This window comes from Uloborus diversus, chromosome 9 (genome assembly GCF_026930045.1).
Source record: "Uloborus diversus isolate 005 chromosome 9, Udiv.v.3.1, whole genome shotgun sequence".
In the NCBI taxonomy this organism is placed as follows: domain Eukaryota; kingdom Metazoa; phylum Arthropoda; class Arachnida; order Araneae; family Uloboridae; genus Uloborus; species Uloborus diversus.
In genome coordinates, this window is record NC_072739.1 from 597556 (window position 1) to 617064 (window position 19509).

Here is a 19509-nt window from a genome sequence, read left to right on the forward strand (position 1 = left end):
AACAATTCAAAAAATAACAACATATGTATTGGCAGAATAAAACGGAAATATCATAAATTTAAACACATATCGATTATTCAGTAAATTACCGCCCATTAGCCAGGGCTAAAGCAGAAATACGTGAAATACACCTCCAGCTCAGTCATTTCCAGCCGAGGACTGCAGTTTCGTGCTTATTAGCACTCATCAGCCCAGCATAGGAAAGTGACTGAGCTGGAGATGGAAAACCTCATAATCCATCTCCAGCTCAGTCACTTTCCTTTGCTCGGCTAATGAGTGCTAATAAGCACGAAACTGCAGTCCTCGGCTGGAAATGACTGAGCTGGCGGTGTATTTCACATATCAATTAGTATGAAATAGTAATATAAATAATTTACGAACAGCGAAAGTAAATCTAACATTCCAATTTTTATTCGAAAAACTGAAAGTTTAATTCAGTTGACATAAAATTGATGAATCACAATATTTTGAAAGTTGGTATAGTAGCAGTACATTCCCCCTCTACCCCCACCCCCAGCTTTAAAAAAAAATATGTTTCTGCAAATAAGTATGCGTGGTTTTTGTTGTTTTCCGGTAGAATTTGTATTTCTTGCTCTCCACCCCTCAAAAAAGTTCAAAATGACGAGTCAGCGTAGTCGTATTAAGTTCTCGCAAAGAAATGAATCAGCCGATAGAAAACTGGGAAACATTCAAGAACATTACAAGAGAACACACCAAATAAATAAAAAGATAAGCCTTTAAATTACATTAAAATGTGAAACAAAACACGCCAACTCCATTATTTATCTCATCATTATCGACAAGAGATGGCGTTACAATCATCTAGCCTTATAGCTCTTTTAAAATGGCGTTCCTTCAATTATTCCCAATTCTATAAATATCGTCGAAAAAATTAAACTAAGGTAATTTTGCGATTTTTTCTTTTTCTTTCTTTCTTTCTTTTTTTTTTTTTTATAATGCATATATTCTTTGCTGGTTTTAAGATTAGAAAATATCAGAAACGAAAGTTTACCGAAGCTATATTCACGTTGCAGATTTCTACGTTTCTTGTGTCAAAACTTGGAATATGATTATTTTTTCAAAATTCTTGATGTTCTTGGCAGAATATTAACAAAGAAATTTAAAACTTAAAAAAAAGAGCTGAATTTCAGATGAATTTAACAGAAAATTCAATTGCGTGAATATTTCTGTTGTAGTTATTCAAAGAAATATAAAAGGATCGTGTGAAAATTACATACTAAACCCAACGTGGATACTGTTATTAAAAAATACAGACGAATTTAACTTCGAAATTAGGTTTTAATTTAATAACCTTTGACATTTGAGTATAGCACGGAATTGAACATGCTTATCTGGTTTATAGAAATGTCTATGAATATGATACCGGGTGATCCGAAAGTCAGAAAAACATTAAACATGAATATTTCGCAAACGAATAAATATAAAAAGATGCGGTTTGCACTAAACGGATGGAAAAGAAGTTGGGTGTTGTCTATCATTGTCAAAATAGTTGTGTTGGTGACCAACAGAGTGCGCCTTCGACTTTCTGATCAGGACCATGCAAAGCAACAAACGATGTAAAAATGAGAAACGGCAGCAGGTAATTATAGTCGAAGCTAATATGCATCGAAATGATGTCCATAGTTGAATTGGTTAACCAACATTATAAGAATTATGGTGAAATAAAAAGTTGGAGTGCCATCTGTTGGTGCAAAACAGAACAAATTATGTTTCGTTGCTACACAAAACCCGGATTATTTTCGAATCGTTTAGGTCAAACGCATCTTTTTATCTTCATTCGTTTTCGAAATACTCATTTTTAAAGCTGGTCACGACTTTTGGATCACCCTGTATGTAACTCTCTCTCTCTTTTTTTACCTCCATAGAACTTTAAACTAATTGCAGTTTTTCACTTGTCTTTGACGAGTCCTTTCCGTAACTTCCACAAACAGCGCTAGAGATGTCTTATTTAATTCTTGTTGACCTTATTTTATGGAATTTAACATGGCGTCATGAGTGGTCAATAGATTGAAATTATGCATTTTTTTCATCAGTTTTATTTATTTATTTATTTATTTATTTTATTTATTTATTTTATTTATTTATTTATTTATTTATTTTTTTTTTTTTTTTGCAAAATTTCATGGGGAAGAAAAACATTTCCTTAATCCTTTCTCCGTTGCAAAAAAAAAGGGGGGGGGGGGGGTGATTTCTTCAATCGCAAATCTTTCTCCATATTGAAATATACTGACAGGGATGCGCTAATTAATCGGTGATACAGATTTATTGGCCACTTTGCCGATTATTTATAATCGGTTAAATTTTGCTGATTAATTGGCAAAAAAAAAAAAAAAATATATATATATATATATATTTTTAAACAAATTTGACCAGTTTTCCTTCAGTAAGAAACTATGCTGAAAAAAATTCTTAACTATAATTTAATGTAATTTTTTTCAAACATTCTAGAACAAGCAGTACGGAAGTGTACAGAGCAAGAACAAGACAAATTGTTTAGAAGGTGCGTACATGGGATTGAAGTATTGAAAGAAAATCCTCACAACTGATATTCACATCAAACTTGTATGATTAATTGCAGGAATTTCAAATTAGAATGCGAAGACATAAGTATTAAATTTTATTTATGCCCCTCCAAAATTTTGCCGATTAAACAGCGAAAAAAAAAAAAATATTCGTAAATAAAGTTACTTTAAGTATGCTTTGAACAAGAAACAATGATAAATTAATTTTGAACAATAAATATATAGTTTTCTGCAAATATGAGCATAACGTGTTGTAAGAGAGCTCATGTTATATGATGTTCGGATACCCTCACTTCAGCTACATGGTACAACATTATTATTACACACACACATACACACACACACACACACACACACATATATATATATATATATATATATATATATATATATATATATATATATATATATATATATATATATATAGATATATATATGTGTATATTTTCCTCCTCGCAACTATATCATTTATTTTAAAACTTGCTCTTTAAATTATTAGTTTTTGACTCAACAAAAGTTTTATCATTAAAAAAACTTGATTTGTTTTAAAAAATACGTTTTTTACTATTATTGTTGTTCATGTTGTTATTTTTTTTTTTTTTTTTTTGCAAACTGATGAATGAAATAACGTAAATTGTTCAATTTTAACTTTCCTTAAAAAATAAAGACACACATAAAATATTTTCGACACAATAATTTTGACACGTAAAACTTTTTTCATGTGTCGAAGCTGAAGTCAATAAGCAGGAAAAGATTTTTTTTTTCTCGAAAAGACAGTGCTTTGAGGAAACTTGCAGTTTAGTTTTTACGTCATTGTTTATTTATAATATTAGCAGGATTTTTTGATGCTATTGGTTTGTTAGATGCCGCCCAACTTTTATTTTCCCCTCGTTCAATTTTACCTTTTGATTCACTTTAGAGGGGAGGAAATTTTTGGTGTGGGCGAAAAGTGTGGCAAACCGTTCATTACATCGGTATCTTTTTTGCAATACAGCAGACATTGTTTCTGAATTATTCATAACTCCAAAAATTCCCTTCTGGTTGGAAACGAGTTTGGCACCTCGACAGAAAATAGTGCCGGCACCATGGGAAAGAGAAAAAAATAATAATAATAATTTGAACTTTAACATCTTGAATTCAAATTATGTTTTTCGCAATCACGAGTGTGTGTGCCTATGTAGACGCGTGTGTGGTGGTGGTTAGGGGTATGTTTGTTTATGTGTGGGTAGTTGTGTGTGTGTATGTGTAGGTGTCTGTATGTATGCGTTTGTGTATGTGTTTGTGTGTGTAGGTGTATGTGTGTTTGTATGTGTGTAGGTGTATGTGTGTGTATGTGTGTAGGTGTATGTGTGTGTGTATGTGTGTAGGTGTAGGTGTGTGTGTGTGTGTAAGAGTAGGCAAGTAAGTGACGCAACCTGGTGACGGTTTTCGTTAGAGAAGCACTGTCGTGAGGCGGCCGACCGACGGTGGTGCTGCAGAAAGAGGTGGGGGGGGGGGGGGGGGAATAAATTCATTGGAATCCAAAACTGTCAAGAAAGAACAATAAACAATCGTAATTGCTCAAAACAAAAACACTAATTTGACATTGAAAAAATTTACGATTTCAAAATATTTGAATCTTTCGGTTGCCATGTCCGGTTAGAGGTAATTGAAGCGAAAGTTTTGCTGTCCACAAGTTTAAGAAAAATTAATTTGAATTTTGACACCTTAAATTCAAATTATGTGTATTGCGATCATGGCAGTGTGTGCGTTGGTATATGCCTGTTTGCTGGCGTGTGTGTATGTGTAGGCGTGTGTGTGTTTGTATGTTCCTGTTTGCTGGCGTGTGTGTAGGCGTAAGTGTATGCGTGTGTGTATATGTGTGTGAGTGAGTGCAGGCATGTGTGTGCAGGATATAGACGCAACCAGGAGACGGTGTTGCTGGAGGTGCAGCATAAGGAGACAACAACCGAGGTGGAGTCCCCCCAAAAATCAAAAGACGGACAACCGGACGCCTAAAACGATCTAGTGAGAACAATAAGAAATTCGTGAGAGCTTAAAAAAATGCAAAAAAAAAAAAAAACTTGGAGAAAATTTCAATGTTATATGAATATGTACATTACCGAAACTTATACGTAAATTTTTGAAAATATGCTCCACAACTGCGCTCAGACTCTGATTTTTTTGCAAAATGTGTCACAATAATGAAAAAGCGAAAGAAATTTCTTAACAACCTTTTTTTCCTTACGCGGTAATTTAAATCAATTAAGAAAGCTCCATTCCTCGTCGCTAAGCTGTGTGGACGGTACTGTCACATACGATCTTCCATTAAAAATATGAAAGAGGATTCTCTTTTCCCCGCCGGCCCGGACAAGTCAACACTCATTAGTGCGGGAGATATTTTTGAGTTCGACAATTTCGAAATTGCTACTAAGATCCCTAATACAGTTAAGATAGTTGAGGAAGGGGGGAGTTGATAACTAATGGGGATGCTCCGAGAACTCTTCATCGCGTAGGATGATAATAACATATCCTTCCCGCACGTCGAGATCTAATGTTAATGCAAACGACATTAGAGAACAGATACAGATAGGAATTTAAATTAGCCAGAGCGGAGCTCTTTTACCCTGTATGAGGGAAAGTCATGAAGGAGTTGATTTGAAATGGTGTGAGGGGGGGGGGAAGGAATCTTTTCAGGGCCACACTATATACATATTTACAGGGATTACATAATTGAAATGACAGGAGAATTGAATGATCTGGAATATGATAAGAACCGAGTATATACAAGTATTTACATGGTATGTACAAGTGGAAAGAAAACTGATAGGCCTAGTCCTATCAGTGCCGAGAATGAAAAGAAGCTTAGGCAAAACCTAAGCAAACAAGAGTCATCAACAGATGAACATAGCATCCGACGGCATATTTTAGCCGCCAGAATTAAAAGTGAGGAAGATTTGCTCGAATATCAGTGGGTTTTCGTGATAACCAAGTTTGGTGAAGAAGTTGGTGATGGCGTCAACAATATAGTTTTTGATATAAGATATCCCTGAGTCCTTATGCAGGGTTTTATTGGAGACGAACCATAGAGCTCTAAAAATTTTCCTGAGAATTTTATTTTGGAGAGTTTGAAATTTTTTTGATATTACTGGCAGCTGCATATCCCCAGCAGGGGATACTGTATATGAGAGCAGGGCGAATGATCGAGGTGTAAAGTAGCAGACTGCTTTTAGTGTTCAGTGAGTTGTTTTTATTAAGGAGAGCGTATAAATAGCCCACTTTGACATTGGCCTTTTTGATAACTTGATCAATGTGACAATTGAACCTGAGCCGTTTGTCAAAATAAACGCCCAAGTACTTAACATTCTTAGAGTATGGGATAGTGTCTTTTCCCACCATGATTTTCTTGGGATAACTTTTGATGTTGTTAGGTGAGAAGCAAATTGCTTGTGTTTTGTCATTGTTGATGGCTATATGCCATTTGTTTAGGTACTGAGAAATGATGTTGACATATTTTTGGAGACGATGCCTAGCGAAGCTTTTGCAGTAGTCGGTTGTCATAATGCTGGTATCGTCTGCGAAAAGACAAGTGAGATGGTCCTCATTAGAGGGGAAGTCATGGATAAACATATTGTAGAGGGTGGGTCCCAGGGCACTACCTTGAGGTACACCAGCCCTGATAGTGTGTTTATCAGAGAAACTGTCGAGAATTTTCACTTGGAAGATACGATTGTGGAGGTAATGATTCAGGATATGAATAATGTAATTTGGGAATTTTAGATTGATGAGTTTGAATAAGAGTCCATCATGCCAGACTCTGTCAAAAGCCTTGCTAATGTCAAAGAAGACTCCCACCGTAAATTTGTTATTATTATTATTGTTTTGGATATAGTTGACCATACGAATAAGTTGGTGGGTGGTGGAGTGTTTTTCCTTAAATCCAAACTGGAAGTTGGGGATGATGTTGTTTGAGTTAATGAAATCTTTGATTTTTTTGAGAAGGACTTTCTCCACTAATTTGGAGATGGAGGAAAGTAGACTGATTGGACGGTAATTAGGTGGGTAAGAGTGTTCAGTGTTAGGCTTGGGGATAGGAATAACAATTGCATTCTTCCAATAGTTCGGGAAATATCCCAGTCCGAAGATCTTATTGATGATTTTGGTGAGATGCGTAATAGCATTAGGTGGGAGATGTTGAAGGTGGATATTTTTAATATTATCTTCACCACCAGCCTTCCTGGTGGGGAGGTCCTTAATAGTGACCATAATTTCAAGAGGGGTAATAATTGGAATGGTATGAGCAGGGGGAGGGGGATTTTCAAGGAATTCCTTGATAGTGTTACTAATCAGAGTATTGTTGTTCTCAGCATCATCTTGAGGGTTGGGGTAAAAAAATTTTTCCAAGGTGCTAGCAATTAAATTAGCTTTATCAGGGTTTGTATAGACAAGCTCGTTATCAGAGATATGAAGGGCGGGGATAACTTGCTTCTTAGTAGTGAATTTACGAACCAGCGAAAAGAAAGCCTTGGTATTGTTTTCCATGGAGTCAAGGTAGTCATTGAAGGTTTTAGTTTTGTACTTGTCTGTCAGTGTTTTTATTTCGTTTTGGAGATTGTTAAGTACAGTTTTAAGAGCAGGGTCTTTGGAGTTCTGCCAGTGTTTTTTTTATTCGATTTTTATGTTTAATGATGGAGACAATATCATCAGGGAGCCTAGTGTGATTTTTGTGGATAATTTTCGTGGTGGTGGACCTATCCAGTGCAAATTGGATGTTCTCAGTGAAAGTCATGATACAAATTTCAATGTCGTTGGTATTATGGATGGAAGGATTGCTTGGATCTTGTTATGAAGGATGGTAGTAAAGGAGTTCCAATTGGTAGTGCGAATTGTAATAGAATCAGTGGAAGGGCGATGTAAGAGTCCAAAATCCAAAAGAATGGGGGCAATGGTCGGAGCTAAGCTCCGTAATCGCAGTAATATGGGCAACATTCAGAATATTCTTGAGCAGTGCAAAGTCAATTGTAGAGAAGGAAGAATTCCCAAAGTGAGTGGGAGTGTCAGGGGCAAAAATGTCAGCACTATGATTAACAGTGTAAGTAAGCAACTTATCGCCATTGGAGTTAGGAAGGCCGTCAGACCAGACCTGGTTCTTGCAGTTAAAATCACTAATCAAAATGGTGGATGGGCTGAGCATGAAAATATTGTCAAAATCCGAATCAATGAATGTCCTTTTAGGCGGGAAGTAAATAGATGAAATGGTGATATTGGAGTTGTTAAGTGAACAATTAATCGTGGTGTTCTCGAAGCAGGAGGAGTGGACTGGGCGAACATAATGTCTGATACCCAACTTAACAAAAATCGCAGTACCGCCACCACGATTTGTGCTGCGGTCAACACGATGATAAATATAATTGGGGAAGAAGACCCTTTGAGAACCATTTAGGTGGGTCTCCTGGACACAAAAAATATCAGGAGAGTGAGCAATAAGGAAATCCGCGACCTCCCCTCGTTTAGAGAAGAGGCCGTTTGTATTCCAATAGCAAATAGAAAAATTGGGAGCACTAGCCATGGGCAAAAGTAGCGCTGAAAGTAGACAAATCCCTCATTAGAATTTCCATTCCTTTAAGAATGTTGTTGATGAGGGAGGGAATATTTTGAAAGCGTTTCAGTAGCTTAATGACGTCGTGAATTCCATTTGGCTTATTTTCAGTATATTCATGAGGGTTATGAGCAGTGGTGGTAGTTTTTAGCATCTCAGAGTAACTTGGGAGTATGTTTTGATTGTTGACAGCATTGAGTGGATTATGAGTGGGATTGGTAGGGTGATCCCTATTAGGTGGTCGATTAGGGCAGCCCCTGTAGTTGGCAGTGTGATCACCACTGCAATTGGCGCATTTGGCGGGAGTATCCTTGGGTTTAGTTTAACCCTTAGTAGGGTGCGATTGTGCACATTTTAGGCATTTGAACTGTTTGTTACAGTTAATGCTGGAGTGACCAAGTTCCTGGCATCTGTAACATTGTGTGGGGGAGGACTTGAGTCGCAAGGATTCCACTTTGATGTGGAAGAATCCAAGGAAATTTACGTGGTAGATTCTATTGTTGTTCTCTGTACGAGGTAAATTAATAAGGAAGAGGGGGAGAGGCTTTCTATCACGACCATGCATTTGTGTGATTTTGTCAGGGTGAAGGCCTATTTCTGCCAACTTATCCTTTATAAATGATAGGTCCGTGTCTCCAGGGAGACCTCTAATGACCACTTTGAGACATTTTTCACCGCTGAGGGTGTAAGTGTGGAATGGGATATCTGAGTCAATGAGGTGTCTGACTATTATTCTGTATGCCTCACCTGTGGGAGGATTTATAATATATTTAGTACCAGTGTACTTTATAGCAATTTTTGAGTCAGTTATGTCATTGATGGAATCAGCAAATTTAACAGGGTTGACTAAGTTATCTATGATTATTGGTGGAACTCTGTTACTGCGTTTAAGTTTTTGTGCTTGAGAATCATTATTGTCATCCGTAACAGGCTGGGGGTGTGAGAAATCTGCAATAGTTTCAATCTCAGAGTCATCAACTTCATTAGCCAATGCAGCGTTGATGTGTACATTGTCACTCGCTGTAGGCTGTTCCTGATTTTCAATGGTTACAGTTATGCCGCGGTCAGCGGCCAAATTGGTATTTGCCAGTTCGTTGCTGACAATACAAGGTTTAGTCTTTGATGTTTTGGTTTTTTTCTTCTGTTTTTTTGTTTTCTTAACATTAGAAGCAACACTTTCATTATCGGTGGATGCAAGAGCACCAAACTGATTCGATAATTGGATAGAATCTGTGGGGTGTTTAGCCTTGGAAGAGGAAGAGCCGTTAATCGATTCAAATTTCCTTTCCAAGTTAAGTATTCGACTTAGCAATTGCTCTTCCCTGAGACTAGCATTTTCATGCTGAATACCATTGATATAGTGTGCAAGGGAAACCCGAGAGTTCATTGCTCTGTGTTTAATGCTTAGTAAAGCAAATTTCAAATCCGAATTGTCAGAGTTCTGAATTTTCTTGTCGAAGTAATCACAGATAATGTGTAGGTTGTGGTGACATTGACCAAGAGTCCTGTGCTTCGAGAGAATACAAATTGATTTTGGAGATAAGGTCCTATATAGAGGTAATGTCAAGGGTGGGTAGGGGGTAGTCAACTCCAACATGACTTACCTCATATTTCCAGTCCTTGGATGAATCATCAGTTGTAGTCATCATCTGCCTTGAAATCAGGGAAACTCCTAAGAGGAGGTGCTCAATAAAGACCCTTAAAAGGGCCGAGCCGGAATCGACCCGGTTTTGCCGGAAGGATGTACCGGACCTATCTCAATAGGCCACGGCAAACCAACGGGCTACTCGCGGGAAGGGGGACCCTAATCCGTCGTGGACGGAGACAGAAGCATCAGCGGGTGGCCAGGCAGGAGAAAAAGACGTTCTTCCTTCAGAGTGGGAGCGCAAAGCACGTCCTGCTGCTACGCCGGTCGGAGGGGGAATCGAAAATGACATTAGAGAAGAGTTGTTCATCATAGCTTAGATTTGTATGGGGGCCGTTAGACCTAGCTGGTCTTTTACCCCGATCTCATATAACACAATAACCTCGTTGGATAGACATTCAGGGTTCCTAATTCCATCATTGTACACTCATGAAGGGTGCTTGCGCACCCAACAGGGTGCCAGTTGTAGTAGGGGGGTTTATCTCACCCGAGGGTGGCTTCGAAGGCGCGAAGGGCCGTCATGAGCATCTGAAAGACATCCTTCTACTGGGAGCGTGGGGCTCGTCTTTGTAGTTCCGGTTTCGTCATCTTGTTGTTCCTAGTATTGTAGCGTCCGGGTCGGTCTGGGCAATCCTCGTGGCTGGCAGGGTGCCTTCCTCCGCAGTTGGCGCAGGTCGGCGAGCATTCATTGTTTGTACAATCTCTCAGTCGGTGTGGTCCGGCACAATAGACACATTTCTCTTGCACATGGCAGGTGTATGAAGTATGGTTGAATCTCTGACATCTAAAGCATTGTAGGGGTCCTTTGCGTGGTCGCAGCCTTTCGGCGAAAACGACAAATCCTCCAATGTTCGGCTTCTTGACTAGGATGCTGCGGCTAGGTGTGTCGTTCGGGAAGTGGACACAGAAAATGGGTAAAACCCATCCCTGTTCCTGAACTGCCGGATGTGCTGTACTTCGTATCCATCATCTTGTAGTGCAATTTGTAGATCATCAATTAGGAAGTCCACTGGTAATCCCTTCAGGACGGCACGGAACGGGGAGGTGTGGCCAATTTTGGGGGCGTGGTAATCGACGTTCTTTTCTGTGGCAAGGGCTATGATGCTCTGCTGTTCCTCATCGGTGGCTGGGGTGATCTTTACTTCCTCCCGTCCGAGCTGAATTTCAAAGTTCTCCTCGGTTCTTTCTCGGAGTTCATCAATGAAAATTGTGGGGTTAGTGGGCTTGATCAAAACTACAGGCTTTCTTTTTTTTCGTCGTCGGGTGGGGGCGGCTGGCTGGGCTGGAATGGTCGGCATCTGCTGACATTTTTCTTTAAGGGCTACAATTTCCTTGAGTAAGTCTTGTTCTTTCTTTTTCAGCTCCTCAATCTCCTTTTCCATTTCTCCGTTCTGGATTCTTTCCAGCTGAACTTGGTGGTGATGTTTGAGGATCCTTTTTTCGATTTCGTATACTCCATCTTGAAGGGTCATGATATTGAAGACATCTCTATAGTCTATCTTTTCATTCTTGCTTCTCAAGTCCTTCCTTATGTCGCTAAGCATCCATTTTAACTTTGTGTTCCATTTTGCTCTGACTGTCAGTATACTCTCCTGCCTTAACTTGACCATAGAGCTGATCGATGGGGATTCCTGCGTCGAGTATTTTCTTTTGGTAGTAAGTACAGTTTTCGCTGCCGCTGCTTTTTACTGATTCCTTTTCATCTTCACTCTCCGAATCCGTGTCGGGTACATGGGATGATTCCGCCGATTTATTCAGCGCGGAAGCCGCAGTAACGGAGCTAGCTCCGCTGGCCCTGAAAAGGGCCGCTGACTCCCCGACCGTCGGACTCGTCGGCCTTGCGTTCCTCTTCGGCTGGGTGCGGATCTTTCCTTTCGCCATCCTTCTCCTATCCTCAATGAGTTGTTCTTTAACTTATATGGAATGCAAAGTCAGAAAATACTGGGAGATTTGAAAGTTGTACTTTGCTGAAACGACAACTTTAATACAGAATGAGACGCAATCTAGAAAACGTTCCTGGGAAGTACCTGAGGCGGGGCCTCGCACCTCCCAAGTCTCTCATTGGTGAGATGGATCCTCCGGAGAGGAAATAAGCTGATTGGTCGTCAAGTTAAGCCGATGACGTAGAAAGCTTTCCCTCAGCGAGACCATATCTCTATCGTGGACATGAGCTACCTAAATTTCATCTGGCAGAAATACGCTCAAATGGTAGATAGAGCCAGCGATCTCAGCTAAGATCAGCAAATAAAGGAAGCCGACGAAAGGATTGAGTATTACCGTAAAAAGATCGATTCACTCGAGGAAGAACTCGACGAATTCAAAAGAAATGACCCACCTCTGACTGAAAAATCCTTCTGGAGTCCGATAACAATAACGAATGTCTCAAATAAGACAGAAACCCTCGATCAAATAAGAGAAGAAACCCAGACAGACGCTTACGGAAAAATAGGAAAAAACGACGATCTGATAGTCTGCCCGAGGAAAAGGGAAGACTGGGACAAAGTAAAAGACCATATTCAAGAAAAAGGGTACCAGTTCTACACCTCCCCCCTCCCAGACGAAGAAGAACCTCTGAAGCTTGTAATCAAGGACCTCCCGATCGAATACAGAGCAGAAAAGGTCAAAGAGAATCTTGAAATATTCCAGTTCACCGTACACTCCGTCAAACAATTTACGAGGAAACCGGATAACCAGCCCATACCAGTCTACCTCGCTAGTTTGAAGAAAGACAAGAGAACCCATCAGATAACCGACAAGAAAGTAGCTTTTGGACCCCTGCTTGCTCAGACCGAACTCCTAAGGAAAAGATCAGGACCCGTGCAATGCTACAAATGCCAGGAGTATGGCCACATGAGCACCCACTGCTACCAAAAGGAGAGATGCGTAATCTGCGCAAAGGAACATAGAGCCCGCGACTACCCAGTAAAGCAGAAAGGGCAGATGACCTGCGCCCTCTGCAATGGCCCCCACGTAGCCAGTAGCCGTCAGTGCCCTCGCCAGCCAGAAGGAAGACGACCGCCACCCCGCCAGAGACACTCCCCAAGGGCCCAAGACCAGCCCAGGGAACGAAGACAAAACCCTTGCCGGAGCTATCCACCCAGGACATGGAACCAGCCCCCTAAGTCAAGGGGCGAGCCCCCCAGGACGCGGGACCAGCCCCCCAGGACACGGGACCGGCCTCATCAGCAGCAGACGACGACCAGAGAAAATTTCAGCTCAGGGATACTGAGCCAACTCAAGACCGCGCTTAAGGCCATCGAAGCGCTCCTTCCATAAAGCTTCTTCTTGCCTCCTTGTCGCCAGTACAGTACCCCGCCTGACGAACTCTACAGCGACCAGCGAGCCCTGTGCTCACCCCACCGCCCCCCAGGTCTCCTGGGGGGACCTTACGAATTTCTCTTTTTGGCTCCTCGCCATTACATCACCAACTTCGCCAAAGATACAGGAAAAAGGGAGTTCGTTCTCCCTACCCTGCTGCACATTGGATCGGATCAGATCGGAAACATGACTAAAAATTTGGAGTCCAGAAATGAAATTAAATGAAAAAGGGGGATAAAAATGAAAAAACTTAGTCCTCATCAGTAAAGATTTGGACTAAAGTTGAAATTTTGCCTATAAGGTTTTCCTGACTTTTTAGAATAGGGAGGGCCGTCCTGAGTTTGGAAAAGACTTTCGATAGATTGAAGATTTTATTGATTGCAGCAAAAATTTGCATGAAATCGGAAATTACGTTGCCGGAGTTAGGCTCCTTAATGTTAATGGTGGAGTGCTCAGGGATATTTCTGGAAGTAGCCTCAGAGTAGGAAAAACCTACTCTGCGGCTAGCACCGCTTTCGCGGTTAACGGCTCGCTTGCCTTCCAAGTTGATTTTAGGTTTGGGGAAGGAAACGCAACCCCTATAAGAGGCTACGTGATCACCCCCCACAATTAACACATTTGGGCTTTTCTTTGTTAATTTTGGCTGGGCATTTGTCCACGAGAGTGTTCCCCCCCCCCCCCCCCCCCCGCAAATGACACAGCTGACTTTACCAAAGCAGTTCACTGTCAGGTGGTTGAACCCCTGGCAGGTGTAGCACTGTATAACACGTCAATTGGTCTGGTATCGCTCGACGGTTATGGCAGTATGGAAGAGTGATTTTAATTCATTAATCTTAGTGCGATGCTCACCGGACGAGAGTTGCAGTTGGAATAATGGGAGCTTAGTTGCGTCCCTTTTGGTCAATTGTGCGACCTTGACTATAGGATAATTTAATTCGGCAAGTGCCTTCGTAATTTCCACTGTGTCAGTGCATGAGGGTAGTCCTCTGATGACATATTTAAAAAGTCTGGGTCCCTTTGCCCTTTGAATGTAAAAGTCTATATTACTAGATTTAAGATAGTTGATAATTTTTTTGCGATCAGTGGGTTCAGCCACAAATATCGCTGTTTCATCCTTTTTGTTCCTAATCTTAAAATTCTGGCAGTTATCATTCAGCTTGCGGATGAAATCAAGGTAGTTAGGAGAGGTCTCCACCACAAGGGGGGCAAGCTTATTAGCTCCTCTAGCCGGAGAGGTAGAGGTAGGTTCCTGGAAATTCAAATTTAGGGTCAAGACTTGGGGCAGTGTTACCGGCGCAGCCATTACGGGCGAGGGCGCTTTACAGGATTTTCGTGGCAACTGGAATTCCTGAGCATTAAGGTAATCAGAAATGTGAAAGAATTTCTGAAAAGGGAGGAAATTTTATCAGTCAATGCATGACTCACCAGGGACTCCGCCACTTGAGCGTCCGGGATCCCGTCCTGGCCCAAGAGTTGGAGAATCTCCCAGAGAGTCTCATCTTCACCGTCTGGGAAGTAGATGGCAGTGTATCTAAACACGTGCTTAAACAAAATGCCTCTTGGAATACGCATTAATATGTTTGACAAACTGATATCTGTCAATCCGGTATTTATTCGCCCATCCCGGAGATAAAAGTTTATCTTGAAAGCTAATTTTAGTTTTTCACGAAGACAGCGCAATCTGATTTGTTTTCACAGTCACGTGACGTGCGTGAGGATTTCCTCTCTCTAAGGTTGAGTGTACTCCTAACTGCACGAATAACACTGCCATCTATTGCGATTTAACTGCCATCTATTGCGTTAATGGCGGAAAAATTAATATTTCGACAAAAATTTAACGGTTTAACCTTACAAAAGAAAAAACTCGAACTGTTTGGACACATCGCCACAGCAACGCTTTCGCTGATGGCCGATGTGTTGCGGACGTTCTCTTAACCCATTTGTGCCTGATTTAATTTTTCATTGCAGTATTTTGTCGAAATATAATAAATAGTCTAAAATGTATGTAAAAAGTACAGAAAAAATTATATCTTCAAAAATTTTCATTTATTTCTGGAAAATCAAAACGTCCCACTTTCGGGACGCTAAGCACGTAAGGGTACATGTTTTTCAAATTTTGCCACTCATATACAAGCAAGAATGCAGTTATATTTTATGTAATAAAATTAATATATAATGAAAAGAATAATAATGAAAAGATATTGAGATATATTCATTTATAGATGGAAATTAATTATCATACAATGAAAATTATTAATTAGGAACAAGAAGTTATATTGTATGGAAAACTTTGAAACACTTTTCATGCTATCCAATCTTGCATTTTCCGCATTTTCTTGTGGCTTTTTTGCCACAGTTCCCACATCTTAACTGCGTTTATCAGTTTCTATATAATGGTTTATACAGAAACTGATAAACGTAGCGAACACAGTCAAGAACTTTGCTCTTAGAATTTCGTTTTTTTGTGATGGGCCTTCTGGGAGCTGTTGAACGACTTAAGGAGTGAAAAGCACCCAAGCATATTTCTCTCTTATTCGCTTAATGCTGCTATGAGAGGTTCAGTTGCGCTAAATGGACACGTTTGCAACAAAAACCAAGCTTCCAAGTTTATTGGTTCTGGAGATATGAGCTCAGTTACGTTCAACAAAAATTCAGCAAAAAGCCAAAATGAGGATTTTATTTGCGCTTCAATAAAAGAAAAATCCAAACTGCGAAATGCTTATTGCTGCTATGAGAGGTTCAATTGCACTAAATGGATACGTTTGCAATAAAAATCAAACTTCCAAGTTCATTGGTTCTGGAGATATGAGCTCAGTTATATTCAACGTTTATTTATTCTCGTTATATTCAACGTTTATCCAACGGTTTTGTTTCGTAAGATGGGCACAACCTATATATTTGCCAGGCGTTTCGGATGGAACTTTCTAAGCCGAATACAAAGAGTGGCCACCACCATTTTTTGGATCGTATGGAGCAACGATATGCATTTATATTTTGGTCCATACTATCCGTACCACCCATAAACTTATTATACTGAGCAACTACGTGGGCGTGAACAATTTCAATTTTTTTTTTCTCCGAACTTGATCACCTCCTTGCTTTAACTAAAGGATGAACTCCATGCACATTTGATGCAATCGTGACCACGCTATTGTCCATCCACCTTACCATAGGTAGGTTCTGTTTCTCATCAGTATAATACTGGTGACTACCTCTCTCTAGTTTTTTGAAGGATTTGACATTCTCCAAAGGACAGTCTGCTATACGATTGGCACGTACAATTCAAGTCGCTCCAATATTTCTTTCAGATAGCTCATCGATAAGAGCAGGACTTGTGAACAAGTTATCAAAATACAATGCATACGGTTTATTTGCAGGCAATTCTGATATCAAATCCAGCACAACAGATCCACCCATTCCTAATCCATTAACATCTGTTACTGTTCCTGCACCCTGATACGTTTCAAATTGGACTAAGTATCCAAGTCGTATTTAAAGACCAAACTTTATAACCAAATCTAATTGGCTTTCCTTTGATAAACTGTTTACAGCCATGTCGTCCAAAATACGGAACCATGCTCTCATCCACTGTAAGTTGTTGCTCCATTGGGTAATATTGAAAAAAATTTTCATTTAGCATTGAGGAAAGAGGACGGAGCTTGGCTAACTTGTCCTTTTTGTTTAGTTTGTCGTTATCAGCAAAATGCAGATATTGCATAATTTGTTCAAAGCGATTTCTTGTCATTGAAGAGTTTATTGCAATATTGTTCACATCAATTGATGGGCATGGGATACAACCGTCGCCTTGGTAACTAATTGTGTCTGCATTCAGGAAGTCCTCCTCATCTGACGGCTCTTCCAATAAAGCCAGAGCTTCTTGCACGGATAAACTGGAAAAATGTAACGTATACTCCCAAAAATAATACACAATCAACTGTACAGTAAAGAATTAAAGTAGTACCAGAAAATATAAAAATACTTTTGTGAGCAAAATATTTACTTTCTAATTTGTTTGTCGTTTTAAATGAAGCCAGTGAAATGAGCAAAAAAAATTGTTGACAGTGTTATTTGAATTTATAAGACATTATAAAAACTTTACCAGGGCAATTTATCAAAAGCTTATGCAAGTCAACATGGGATGTAAATCACAAAAATAACTGCACTATTTCTGAAGTTTAAAAGTCACTTTGAAAAAAAAAAAATCAGCAAAAAGGTTTTTTTTGCACGTAGTTAATATTAATTGAAAGAAGGAAAGTCCTTTGGCTATTCTGTAGCCAAACATTCTGTTATAGCATTGTATTTTTTGGCGTTGAATTTTCGAAAATTTCCGGGAGAGAGCACTCAATCTCCAGTTCCCATCATAATTTCCTCAAAGAAAACTTTAACTTTTTTCAAAGACTTTAAATTTCAAAAATTTTCGAGGGACAGCTACCTGACCTCTCCTTTTCCTGTAACTGGTAGTAATACAGCCTAATGTGAGTATTGGGCACTTTATTTTCAAAGTATTTCCAACACGGAATTTCCGCATTTCCCTCCTTTGTGTATCATCTCCAAAGGACAGCTGCAAAATCTTTTAAATCGGAGAACTCCCGAATCTTCAATCCTGTACCCCTTTGCACACGAAAAATAATTTACAATTGTGTTTTTAGATCCTCTATGTCAAAAAATCCTTTTAGGGGAACCCTTGAAATCAACAAACATACATGAAAATGTATTTTTTGGTCTTCAATTTCGAAGCATTACGGAGAGCACACCTCCCCCCTCAATCTCCTAATATCTCAGCAAATAATCTATATTTGCGTTTCTATAACTTCAATATAAAAACAGTTCTGGGCAGAGCCACGGAACTTTGATCCACTTCTCCTAATACCATCAAAGATAAACAAAACTGCGTTTTTTAGACTTAAATTTCAAAAAATTTCCGGTTTAGAGCCCCCTAACTCCACTTTCACGTCACCACAATTGCATAAATCTTCAAATTTTAAGGAAATTTCGGAATTTAGAAATTTCAATTTAGCAATGTTCTCCAGGGGGAAAGTCTCCTCATCTTCCCTTAACAGCCCTTAAAATGTCATTTTTAAGGCTTTACTTCCGAAATATTTCGTGGTAGTTCTCACGAGATGCTCACCTTCGTCTATTCTCTGAAATCACTAAAGTCTCCGTGAAATTAGGTTTTTTTTTTTCGGGACTTTTAATATTTCGTAGACTTGTAAGTTTTATTTCGGGGGAGGGTCTTTTGAAGCTTCATTGATTTTTGCCTTTGACTTTACTTATCGGAGCTCCTCGCAAAACTTCTAGACAGTCCCAGGAAACAATCCTGGGGGCGCCCCTGTGTTATAGGATACTAATTTAAAAAAATAATCATAATAAAATAAAAATAACAAATACACTCACTAAAAATGAGTTCAAAAACATGTACCCTTTCCCGCCTAGCGTCCCAAATTTTGGAAGCTACAAAAAGCTTCGTACTTAAAAGTGAAGTACGAACAAAATTCAAAATTACGTATTCTTTTCTAATGTTTGTTCCACTAAATAATAAAAGCTGCTTAAAAATTGGCTAAAAATTTTAAAAACTATGTTACCTTTTCTTAGATGCCATATTATTCCATGCAGAACAAGTCTTGATCTGAAATAAAGGCTATAAAGCACTAAAATAAATACGCAAATGTGCTGCCATCTGTGATTGGATATTGAAAACAAATATACAGCACCTTATATCCAAAATTTTAAAAAGCTGTGATAAATGTTGTAGAATCAGGAATTTTTTAAGGGAAGTATCCCAAAGATGGGACACTAGGCACAGATGGGTTTAATCAATAATTTATATGGGTACGGATAATTCACTTTTTCAGGCAAATGCGATAGGGCGTCAAAATTTACCCCTCAAAAAATCGATCATTTATCCCATTATCGGTTGCACATAGCGCAAAAGGCACCGGGGATCGTCCAACTAGTATATGACTGTATAAAATAATTTGTCTCTTTTTTTACTCCTTATTTCCATAGGGAACATAATATGGTGAAATTTTAACAGTCGCATCCAGACAAGATGCAGCCGTCGCAATTTCGCGGTTTTCTAGTTTACCAATACGCTTAGGTAGAATATTATGTAGCGCACCAGCTGAACTGTCCATGCACCCGTTCTAGACTAAAATGAACTGATATATATATAAATACTAGTTGCGTAGCCCGGCTTTGCACGGTCTACCTCGGAAATAAACGTTGTGTCAAGTGACGCGTGTTCTACAATCAGGCTTGAACAAAAAAAAAACACTAAAATTTTGCGGCAGATTGTGGAAAACTACTCTAAAAGGAATCATTTTAAATCCCTCGATTACAGGAAATGCCTTTATAGCAAAAGATTGAATTTTACTTGTTCATATTCCAAAAAAAAAAAGGCAACGAATCTTTCGTCTCAATGATTT